The sequence below is a fragment of the Lactuca saligna genome, chromosome 5 (genome assembly GCF_052625555.1).
Source record: "Lactuca saligna cultivar CGN05327 chromosome 5, ASM5262555v1, whole genome shotgun sequence".
Lineage (NCBI taxonomy): Eukaryota > Viridiplantae > Streptophyta > Magnoliopsida > Asterales > Asteraceae > Lactuca > Lactuca saligna.
Genome location: NC_136421.1, coordinates 248519746 through 248532742, shown reverse-complemented (window position 1 = coordinate 248532742; position 12997 = coordinate 248519746).

The window sequence follows — 12997 nt, the reverse complement described above, 5'->3', positions numbered from 1 at the left end:
ACACAAAATCATCGAGGGGCCCAAATATCGCTTCTATTTCTAGAAGGAACAGATAAACTTCGACTCATATGCTTGTTCTACTACTTGTTGAATTATACACAAAGGCACGTTTTATAACATCAAGTTACTGATGTGTTTACGTGCAATCAATGCACAACCAACTCATATGAAACAACTCATATCTCTAGGTTTTAAGATTTATATGATGTTATCGTCTCACGATCACTCGAGATAAATTCCATGAAGTGATACAAGTGAGCGTGGGTTTATACCAATACTCATAACTCATGAGTACTCATGAATGTTGCAGCAACCATTGCCATGTCTAAACACCTTTTAGCCATCTACAAACCCAATTCATGACAATCTTGATTCATACTTACTTCCAACGTAAGATCGATTGTGGAGGTTTGAATAAATTAATTATTCTTGAAGTCAAAACATGCAAAACTGAAATAATAGTAAATAATTGACAATGATAGTAACACTTTACTCATAAATAAATCACAAATTTTATTCATCATCAAATGTCGATTACATTTTACAAGTTTCAGGAAAACTATCTAATCTGTAAAACTAATATCGTCCCTCAGCCCGATGCGTCTCGCATGCTGAAAATGCTTAACCCTCGTCAGTCCCTTCGTAAGGGGATCTGCAGGATTTTCATCCGACGATATCCTCCTTGCCACGAGGAGTCCTTCTTCAATCTTGTGTCTTACGAAGTGATATTTTCTGTCAATGTGTCGGGATCTGCCATGATCTCTTGGTTCCTTGGCTAAGGCAACCGCACTATTGTTGTCACAAAAAATCTCCATAGGTTCCTTAATAGCTGGTACAACTCCAAGGTCTCCGATGAATTTCTTTAGCCATATCGCCTCCTTCCCTGCTTCACTCGCTGCTATGTACTCTGATTCACAAGTCGAATCAGCCACCGTCTCCTGCTTGGAACTCTTCCAAGAAATTGCCCCTCCATTTAAGGTAAAGATCCAGCCCGACTGAGAGCGGAAATTATCCCTATCAGTTTGAAAACTAGCATCACTATACCCTAATACTCTCAAGTCATCACTCCCACCAAGGGTAAGGGCCTAGTCCTTAGTCCTCCGCAGGTACTTGAGAATGTTCTTTACCGCGGTCCAATGATCCTTGCCAGGGTTCCCCTGATACATGCTGACCATGCTCAAAGCAAATGCCACATCAGGGCGGGTACAAGTCATAGCATACATGATCGAACCAACAGCGGAAGCATACGGTAGTTGGCTCATATCAGCTATCTCTGTCTCTGTACTCGGACTCTGAGTCTTACTCAGTTTGGTATTGCTTTGGATCGGTAAATCTCCTTTCTTGGAATTCTCCATGTTGAACCTTTTCAACACCTTATCCAAGTAAGTACTCTGACTAAGTCCAATTAGTCTTCTACTCCTTTCTTTTAATATCCTTATCCCTAGGATATAGGCAGCCTCCCCTAGGTCCTTCATAGCAAAGCACTTCCCAAGCCAGGACTTAACCTCCTGCAAGGTTGGGATGTCATTTCCTATAAGTAGTATGTCATCCACATACAGTACCAAGAAGTTAACTATACTCCCACTAGCTCTGACATATACGCAAGACTCATCTTCGCTTCTTGAGAAGCCAAACTCTTTTACCTTCTCATCAAAACAAAGATTCCAGCTACGAGATGCTTGTTTTAATCCATAAATGGATTTCTCAATCTTGCATACTCTATTGGGGTACTCTGCACTGACAAAACCCTCTGGCTGATTCATGTACACATCCTCAGCCAACTTTCCGTTAAGGAAAGTGGTTTTGACATCCATTTGCCATATTTCATAATCATGAAATGCTGAGATGGCTAGCATAACCCGAGTAGACATAATCTTTGCTACCGGCGAGAAGGTTTCATCATAATCAATACCTTGAGTTTGAGTAAAACCCTTCGCAACCAGTCGAGCCTTATAAGTATGCACTTTTCCTTCCATGTCTGTCTTCTTCTTAAAGATCCATTTGCACCCGACTATTTTACAGCCTAGTACATGGTCAACCAAGTTCCAAACTTGATTGTCATACATGGACTGTATCTCGCTGTCCATAGCCTCCTTCCATTTAGCAGACTCCGGGCCTGCCATGGCTTCCTTAACACTGTTGGGTTCATCCAAATTTACCAATGTACTATCACTGATAAACGTACCACCTTCCGTAGTAATATGAAAACCATAGTAAAACGAAGGTGTGTTTCTAACCCGTGTAGAACGCCTCGGAGGTACAGACTCATCAGCTGGATCAACAGGAGTTTCCTCCTCAGGTTGATTGCTAGTGTCTGAGGTTCCTTCACCAATTGATTCTTGAATTTCTTCAAGATCAATTTGCCTCCCACTGTCTCCTTGGCTTATAAATTCTCTCTCACGAAAGACTCCTCTTCTTGCTACAAAGACCACATTCTCACTGGGTCTGTAGAAGAGGTAACCAAAGGATTTCTGTGGGTAGCCGATGAAAATACACCTTTCACTTCGGGGTTCGAGCTTATCATGAGTCTCACGTCTCACGAAAGCCTCGCAACCCCAAATCTTGATGTGGTTCAAGTTGGGAACCTTCCCAGTCCACATCTCATGAGGTGTTTTGGTAACCTTCTTTGTAGGGACTAAATTAAGGATATGGGCAGCAGTCTCTAAGGCATACCCCCAAAAAGAGATTGGTAACGAAACTCGACTCATCATAGAGCGAACCATGTCTAACAAAGTTCGATTACGCCTCTCAGCCACACCATTCAGCTGTGGTGTCCTGGGAGGAGTCAATTGTGAGACAATCCCACACTCCTTAAGATAGTCAAGGAACTCGGTACTAAGATACTCACCACCTCGATCGGATCGAAGCATCTTAATGTTCCTGCCCAATTGATTTTCTACTTCCTGTTTGAATTCCTTAAACCTTTCAAAGGTTTCTGACTTATGTTTGATTAAGTAGACATACCCATACCTACTAAAATCATCAATAAAAGTCACATAATACCGATTAGCATCCCTTGTGGAGGTTTTGAATGGCCCAAATACATCAGTATGTATTAGGTCCAATAAACCCTCACCCCTCTCACAAGTTCCAGTGAAGGGTGATTTTGTCATCTTTCCAAGTAGACAAGATTCACAACTATCATCCGATTTAAGGTCAAATGATTCCAAGACTCCACTCTTTTGGAGTTGGCCTATGCGTTTCTTGTTTACATGTCCTAGACGACAATGCCACAATGATGCTTTATTTAGGCTAGTAGAAGAATCAATATACAACACATTATTTCCTAAGTTGTCTACAATCGACACAGTTTCATACACACCATCACAAGGTAATGCTTTAAAATAAAACACATTTTTAAAGAAAGCATTAATACCACCACATTCATTATCAAACGAAAAGGTAAAACCTTGTTTGTACAAAGCATGAAAAGAAATAATATTCCTCGCCATTTCAGACGAGTACACACATTTATTCAAATCTAATTTTAACCCATTATTGAGCAACAAAGTATAAACTCCAATCTTGGAAACAGGTGAAGCCTTCCTATTCCCCATGATTAAGTTTATCTTCCAGTGCTCCACATCCTCACTTCTTCTTAGGCCGTGCAAATCAAAACATATGTGAATACCACATCCTGTATCAAGCACCTAAGAGTTAGAATATGTTGAGTAATTAGACAATATAGTGTAAATACCTATATGGGTGTGTTTCACTTTCCCATCCTTTAGATCCTGCAAGTACTTAGGGCAGTTTCGCTTCCAGTGTGCCTTTTCATGGCAATAAAAGCATTCAGCATCCTTGGGAATGGCAGAAGGAGTGACAGAACCGTTCTTGGTCTTCAATGAGGAGCCTTCAAGAGACTTTCCCTTGGTACCCTTCGAAGGGTGCTTCCTCTTTTTCCCTTTGCCTTGCCCGATAGCTAAAACAGGGGTAGATGTTGGAGTAGGAGTAGTAGAGGTAACAACCGCCTTACCCTTAAGACCGAATTCCGCAGTCTTCAAGAGTCCTTGAAGCTTGCTGAGGGTAACTTCCTCCTTGTTCATATGATATGTCATTCGAAAATGATCATAATAAGAAGGCAAGGAGTGCAAAATGATGTCAATTGCCAACTCCTCAGGGATGTTAACATTCAGCTTCAGCAAACGGTCCACATACCTTTGCATCTTTTGCATGTGGGCCGTGACGGATTCACCGTCCTTCATGCGGGTAGTTATTATGGAGGAGATTATTTCATACCGCTCCTGACGAGCACTCTGATGGTACCTTTCCATCAGGTCTTGGTGCATCTCAAAAGGGTAGAAATCTTCATATGAATTTTGGAGCTCGGCTGTCATCGTGGCCATCATGATACATGCCACCTTAGTAGCATCTCTCTCATGAGTCCTGAATTCAGCGATCTCCTCAGGAGTAGCAGTAGACTCATCAAGCTCTTTTAACTCCTTATCGAGGACATATTCCTTGTCCTCATAACGAGTAACCATCCTGATGTTCCTAATCTAATCCATGAAGTTGGAACCATCAAAGATGACCCTCCCACAAAGATTCATGAGAGAGAAAGAACCAGTTGGGTTAGAGCCCGAAGCATTAGTGTTGGAAGACATCTGAAAGAAGAGAGTAAGTTTAGATTAGATATTTAGGATCCTTAATAAGACACCCAAATGTAATATTAAGGCTAGGATCCAATCACAATATATTACACTTAGAAGAGGGATGCCGTAATCTAAGTAATAATATATTTGAAAGGTAGGTGAATGACGATTCACCAATTTCCACCACGAAAACGAAATGATTTATTAGGTTTAATTGGATTTGAAATTCCTAGATTCTTTTGAGATTCATTGAACTTTTCAATGTCATGTTTCAATCTCGAGTGTGCCCTTCAAGTTTTGTGACTGGGATGCCGAGGATCACAAAACAAGGTGTGAATAACCATGCTAATTCACTTGGTACCCTTAATATTATCACCTAATCAATGTGCCGGTTAACCACACACGCTCCATTGATCTATGACAAACATTAAGTCACCCTTCGTGATCCTTACTAGTCCTAGTTAGTGTGCCGGTTAACCACACACGATCCACCAACGACTTGGTAAGGTACAAAGTGTGAATTCCATGGACTAGCACCATGTTCACATTTTTCCTAAGGTAACTAAGATTGGGAATTGAAAGAGTTTAGTTACTTTATAATAATCATTATACTTTTAATGAGGATTTAAAGTCATTGTTCTACCCGTTCGGCTAACGAACCTCCACCGATCAAGCAAGCGGTGGGTGAGAATGGACACCCATTAAGTCGCCATTTTATAGGCAACAACCTTATACCCACCTTATAGACCGGCTTCATGAATGAGGCCTACTAACGGTAAAATGACTTATTCTTATACATATATATAATAATTAACCATTAATGTTATAAATAGTATAAGGGTTGAATTTTAACTATTAAAACTCTAAGGGTTGGAATTAAAGTTTATTAAAGTGTGTGAAACTTTACAAATTCCAAAACTTGAGGGCAAGTTTTGTAACTATGCAAAACTCTTCATTTCATAACTTATGAATTAAAGGTTCATAAAAATGAAGACTCTTCATTTTCATGTAACTTATATGTTTTAAGTGTGTTTTAAATAAAGGTGACCTTTGGAAATCCATAACTTGAGGACGAATTATGGACTCCATTAAAACACATAAATGATCAAGAATTAATTCTAAACAATTCAGCAAATAATTCCTATCATTTTCTAAATTCATAAGAACATGAACATGATCATCAAAATTTCAAGAATTATATGAACACATAAAATCATGGAATTTTGATATATGCTATTGTAAATGGACTAGAACAACCATTACACCAACTAAAATAAGTTTTAAAACACCAAAAAACATTAGTCCATTTCCAGCAGCAAAAGTCGAAAATATGCACTATTTCGATCCTACTCGTCGAGTGCATGAACCTACTCGACGAGTAGGTTGAAGTTTGCCTTGGACTCGTCGAGTCCCCCCCCCCCCCATGGACTCGGCGATTCCATCATGCAGACAGCAACAATTTCGACTTTTTTCACTATTTTGCATCAAGTATTAAACAAGCAAGCCTAGGCTCTAATACCACTGTTGGGTTTTGAGCAATCTAACACTTCCTAAGTGTGCATGCAACCCTAATAAACCTTGGATCTATGTTTGTCTAAATACATGCAAAATACTAAATTTTCCAAGGTTTATAACCTATCTAACATGGCATGGGGAACATTTCAACATAAAAGAGTTAGAAGAGATTACATACCTTTTTGATGAGTTTGGTTCTAAGGAATTTGAGGGCCAAGAACCAATAGTGTGAATGCCTCAAATGGAATCACAAAACACCACAAAATCTTGGAAAACTTTGAGAGAGTATACACACTTGTATAATTTCGGTCACACACAAGCTCACACACACTAGTTCACTAGTTTTTCCTTAGGCTCCATTTCATGCTCCATAAGCATGCTTATATAGTGTGCATGGTTAGGGTGAAACCCTAATAACCCATGTCTTTTCCTTTCCAAGAATCCATGGGTTAAAAGCTCCATGTATCATCCATGGACTTCCATATAAGCCTAGCCCACTAACAAATGAGTATTAGCCCACACTATATAAAACAAATAGCCCATAATCTAATTAGTCTTCCTTTTAATCTCTAAATTAATTCATAATTAATTTAAGACTAAAAACTAATTAAATAACATAACTTCATATTAATATATTATAACTTATAATATATTAATAAACATATGTGTATAACTCTCATAAAATTATCCATAATAGTTTGGATGAGATGCAACCCAAATGGACCATGCCGGTCGGGTCAAGTATATACCAAATAAGTTATGGACTTAGACACCTTATCCAACATCACCCTGGAAGGGTGTTATTAGGCTTCAGAAGAGGGGCAAGCTGGGCTCCAGGTTCATTGGTCCTTTTAGGGTTATGGCCCGGCTGGGTCGGGTGGCTTATCGGTTGGATCTTCCGATAGAGCTTAGCCAAATCCACAACACTTTCCATGTTTCTCAGTTGAGAAAGTGTTTAGTGGACGAGGCGGCAGTTGTACCCTTAGAGGACATTTAGGTTGATAACAGCTTGAGTTATATTGAGAGACCAGTTGCAATCCTAGATCGAAAAACGAAGACCTTGAGGAACAAGGTGGTTCAGTTGGTGAAGGTGCAGTGGCAGCACCGAAGGGGTTCAGAGTGGACGTGGGAGTCCGAAGGGGAGATGAGGGAGCATTATCCAGAGTTATTTTCATATTCAGCCGCATCAGCAGACTTCGAGGACGAAGTCTAAGATAAGTGGGGGAGAGTTGTAACGCTCCGTTTCTGGTATGTTATTTAATTAAAGTTTTTCTTTCTTGAGGGGTACTCGACGAGTCTGTAGCCCAACTCGCCGAGTAGAAGATAGGTTGATCATGCGAGTTAAGCTGGCAACTCGGCGAGTCCGTACGTTGGACTCGGTGAGTCCGCCTGTCTGGGTGAAGCCCTAATTTAAGGGTTTGCACCCTATTTAAACACATTTATACGCCCCAACCTCGCCTCCATCACTCTCAGAGCATCTCTTACCAAACCCTAGCCCCCTTTTTGAGTGTGTGAGTGATTGTTGCTTTGTGAAGGAATTTTTGGAGCAAGTAGAAGAAGGAGAAGATTGAAGAGTTCAAGGAAGAGGAAGTAGATCCAGAGCACACTTAGTCGTGGTCATCTTTTCTGGTAATAAAGTCTCCATCTTGTTTATTGATCTAGTAGATCTTGGTTGCCCCCAAATTATTGCTTTAAACCCCCAAAACCCCAAATCCTTTATGATTAAGCCTTATGTTTGGGTCATACTTCAGATCTGGACCCTCATTGCATTCTAGTAGTGTAAAGTTTCAACTTTGGTCGTGATTGAGGTCCCTTTTGAGCTTAGAACCCCATTAAGAGCTTAGTTTTGGCATTTGAAGCCTTTAAAGCCATGCATGCACGTAAAGTTTGCAACTTTATGTGATAAGCATGCCCTATAAGCATAGATATGTGACTTAGAGCTGCTGCATGGCTTAAATCAGGCCTAAATGGAAAAGGGGCTCAATGGACTCGGCGAGTCACAAGCTTGACTCGGCGAGTCATATGAAGATAGCCTTGGACTCGACGAGTTGGATGAGCATCTCGGCAAGTCCGATGAAGATTACCTTAGACTCGATGAGTTGTTCTACAACTCGGCGAGTCGGATGAGTTTTTCCCGAGAAAAGTAGTGTTTGAGTGAAATGGCTTCATTCCTTCGTAGTTACACGTAAAGTCAACAACTTTACGTGTTTAGATGGTCCTTAGGGATCAGATTTACGAGTTTGAGGCCCTGGAATGGATTAGAATTCGATTGTATGGAATCTACGATAGGACTCGGCGAGTTGTTCTTCGGACTCGATGAGTCGAGTCGCGAGTCCCCGTTTTCCCTTTGAGTTGTGAGTTCAGAGTGAATCAGTGAGTGGGAAAGGGGCTCGGTGAGTTAAAGTTAGAGTTAGTAAAGGAGGGACTCGGCGAGTCTGCGCCCTAACTCGGCGAGTCCGATCAACTGGAAGTTGACTGTGACCAGGGGGTTGACTTTGAGTAGGGGTAAAATAGTCATTTCACCCAGAGAGCATTTACCAGTAACTGATCTAGTGTTTTTGGAAATTGTAGCCGGACAGTTCCGGAGCAGCGGTCATCCACTTTTAGAGTTAGCATCTCAGCAGCCAGCACTACGAGGTGAGTTTTCCTTCCAGTAGGAACACGTCTACGGCTACAATGTCGGCCCGTATAGCTAGCAGCAGTTCCGGACTTTGGTCCGATGCAGTAGTTCAGTGTGCTTGATGTCTTTGTGATTCAAGCATGTCTTTGTGTTATGTGTTCCGGACTTCGCTCCGATGCAGTATGCAGTATATGTGCTTATGCTAGTTGATATGTTTATGTTATGCTATGTTATGGTCAGTCAGTTTCTGGACTTCGGTCCGATGCAGGGGATAAAGTCCCAGTCAGTTCCGGACTTCGGTCTGATGCAGAGGGCAAGGCCCTGGTTAGTTCCGGACTTCGGTTCGATGCAGTGGGCAAGGCCCAATATGTGTTTATATGTTTGTATGGTATGTGGTAGTCTGGGGGAGCTCACTAATCTTTGTGCTTACAGTTTCAGTTTTGGTTTCAGGTACTTCCGCAAGCAAAGGGAAGGGCTCGGGATGATGACATTGCACACGCCACAGCTTCAGCTTTTGTCCTGGGAGTTTATTTCATATACTATGATATGTTGTCACAGTTCTTTTGTTATGACACCTCTATTATAATTTTTTGGAATTTATGACGTACGATTTTATGATATATTATAGATCATTGATAACCTTAGTATTATTTAAACGAAAAATTTTGGGTCGTATTTTGGGTCGTTACAAATAAATTCAAAATTACTAAAACCAAAATAAAAGATTAGACAAATCAACAAAAAACGCAACATATAAACAGATAGTAAAAAGTACCTAAACATTCGATTCTAGGGTTCCAAATTTCAAAAGCATCAACATGAAGACCTATATAAAAAGTGGGTCGGTGGTGGCATGCATAAACTAATACTTGTATACACAATCAAAGAATCACACAGTTAAAGAGCCCGAGAGAGAGAATCGATGTACCTTCGTCGTTGTAAGTGGAGAGGAAGGTTGATGACGATGTCAGTGACAATTGGTGGTGGAGGGTGGTTGGTTGTGGTGTTGGCTAGGGTTGTGGACAGTAGCAACAGGCCTCTGTATATTGTGGTGGTATTAAAGGGGGTGGGTGAGGATACCGACAGTCGTAGGTGGTAAAGGATGATGGTGGTCGCGATCATGACGCTGGAATTGCCAGTAGGTGGTGGTAACTAGTTGAATTGGGTGAAAAATATTATATAAAATGTATTTGTTGATCGAGTCGTTGGCGTGAGAAATACCCGTTCAACATTGAGCTATAGTAGGAGATGAAGATAAAAAGCTATAATTCACGACTTCAATTTGAATATGCTTATCATTTTGCTTGACTTTTTCAAGATGTTGACTGTATAAGTTTTATCTATTTTGCAATGCATAAATTCACAATACAAATCGCATATATGGTTGTACCTCTTAAAATTCAGCAAAACATGTTAAATGTTTTTTAAAGTATATATATATATATATATATATATATATATATATATATATATATATATATATATATATATGGTTTAAAATCATTGCACTTAACCTATAAAGAAGTTAATGAGTAACAGTCGTTTAGTGATATTAACATGAGATTTAGACAAGATGATTCATTATCTAACTTAATTATTATTTTTTAGTTAATTATAGATACTGATAGTGATAGTTTATCTGTAGCAGAATCTGATGCATGTCATTCTTCAAAGGCATGATTGCAACGAGAAAGTATTATTTCAATCATGTTCTAAAATGTTCATTCTACTATAATATCTAATGCCATTTTTATCACAGATTTCTGAAACTGTAGCAAGTAGGGTTGTTCGCGGTGCGGTTTATAGTTAAAACCGCAAACCACACCGCACATGCGGTTTCAGATTCTTGCAAACCACACCGCGAAAGTCTCACGCGTAGTATATGGTGCAGTTTAATGTGCGCGGTTTTACGGTTTCTATGCAGTTTAATAAGCTACTTCAACTTTTAATTTATTATTTATATTGGTATCATTAAATTTTAGATTCAATAAGCTGATGATAGTACATGCAATTATGTTTTTCTAATTCACTCCTACAATATGATTGTTCTCTAATCCTCATATATTGGAGTATTTGACCCACTATTTCGATAAGCAGATGAATGTATAATACATGCAAAAAGTAACCATGTTTAAAAACTAAACTAATTACACGAATTTGCTATGATCAGCAATTAATCATGTTCATGGATTAAAAATCTCAATACATCGCAGTATCATATCATATCCATGTCTAAAATTTCACTTGTAATATATATATATATATATATATATATATATATATATATATATATATATATATATATATATATATATATATATATATATATATATATATATATATATATATATATATATATATATATATATATATGTTTAGGTTCATTTGAGACCATTCTAATTTTGTGAGACCGTGAGACCAAATCTAAAAATAATTTTAAAATACAAAATAAATGGAAAAATCCAAAAATTCTTTTTTTAAATATTATTTCCGGAACTTGAATTAATTAAAAAAAATAAAAATAAAAATAAAAATAACTTCCATTTTTTTTTTTGAAAAATAAGTGAAATATTCTAATAGAATATTACACTGACATATTTTAAAAAATAATTTTAAAATGCAGAATAAATGGAAAAATCTAAAAAAAAAATTTAAATATTATTTTCGGAACTTGAATTAACTAAAAAAAAAAAAAAAAAAAAAATTCTATTTTTTTTGAAAAATACGTGAAATATTCTAATAGAATATTACACTGACATATTCTAAAAAATAATTTTAAAATACAAAATAAATGGAAAAATCAAAACATTTTTTTTAAATATTATTTTCGGAACTTGAGTTAACTAAAAAAAATTAAAAAAATGCGTTTCACGGTCTCACAAAATTAGACCGTCTCACATGAACCTAACCCTATATATATATATATATATATATATATATATATATATATATATATATATATATATATATATATATATATATATATATATATATATATATAAAGAACCGCGTTTTTGTAACTATAAATCACAAACCGCACCGTGAAACTCGAAAATTACATTATGTTATGCGGTGTGACCGATTTATGCGATTTGTGCGGTTTGATGCACCCCTAATAGCAAGTAGTTTCATTTATGGTCATCTTCATATACAAAAATGTACTAATTGGAATAATATTTAATCTAACCAATATTGAGATTTATATCATAAATAAAAAAAATAAAAAAATAAAAAAATTAAAAATTAAAAAAACTCTTGACCCATACCAAGCATGGACATCTTTTCTAGTTAGTTAATAAAATATTCCATGTATCCATGTCAAGACCAATAGACTAGCAACTCTTGTGCCATTTTCTTATCGGGTGACGACTCATTTTAAAGTGAGTACTCGTATGGACACCTTAAAAAAATTGAAAACAAATCTAAAAAATACAAATTATAAAATCAAACATAAATCTATGTTTGAGAGAAAAAAAATCGGATAAAAAAAATTGGATCATTTAAATTGAATCATTGGTCATAATGATACAAAATAAAAAATTACAATTGAATCATGGATCAATTTTAATAATACTATTTTTTTCCAATTTTTTTTCCCCGGGCATAGATCTATGTTCGATTTTATTATTTGTATTTTTTTAAGATTTTTTTCAACTTTTTTTATGGTTTCTTCACGAATCTTCACTTTAAAATGAGTTCTCACAGGAACCATATATATATATATATATATAAAAACCTGATTAATTTTGAGTTTGTCTCACTTTAGAGCGTACAAACGATCTGCTTGGAAATTATATCAGCTCCGATTAGATGATGCAATTGCAATAAAGATCATATGAAAACCTGATCAATTTTGAATTTGTCTCACTTTAGAACGTAAAAACGATCTTATTGAAAATTAATCAGCTCCGAGCAGATGATGTAATTGTAATAAATATCTCATATTTCACAACAAATATCCGACGGAATAATTGCAATACATATGTGAAACTTCACGATAAATGTATAAAACTGCACAAATTGAACGAATACGTGTAATTGCTAACAAATTATATAAAGAAAGAATCTTGATAACGAATTCCGATATATCTGATTCAAACGAGATAAATATAAACGAATTCGATTGAAAAGTAAGAAAGAATAATCATATTGATATTCAATATCCGATGAAATCGGAAACTGAATATGAACAAGAAAGAAGTAGATACTTGATGAGAAAATGATATGCATGTTTTTAAGGTTTACATGTTAGATAAATGTATTCTCAATC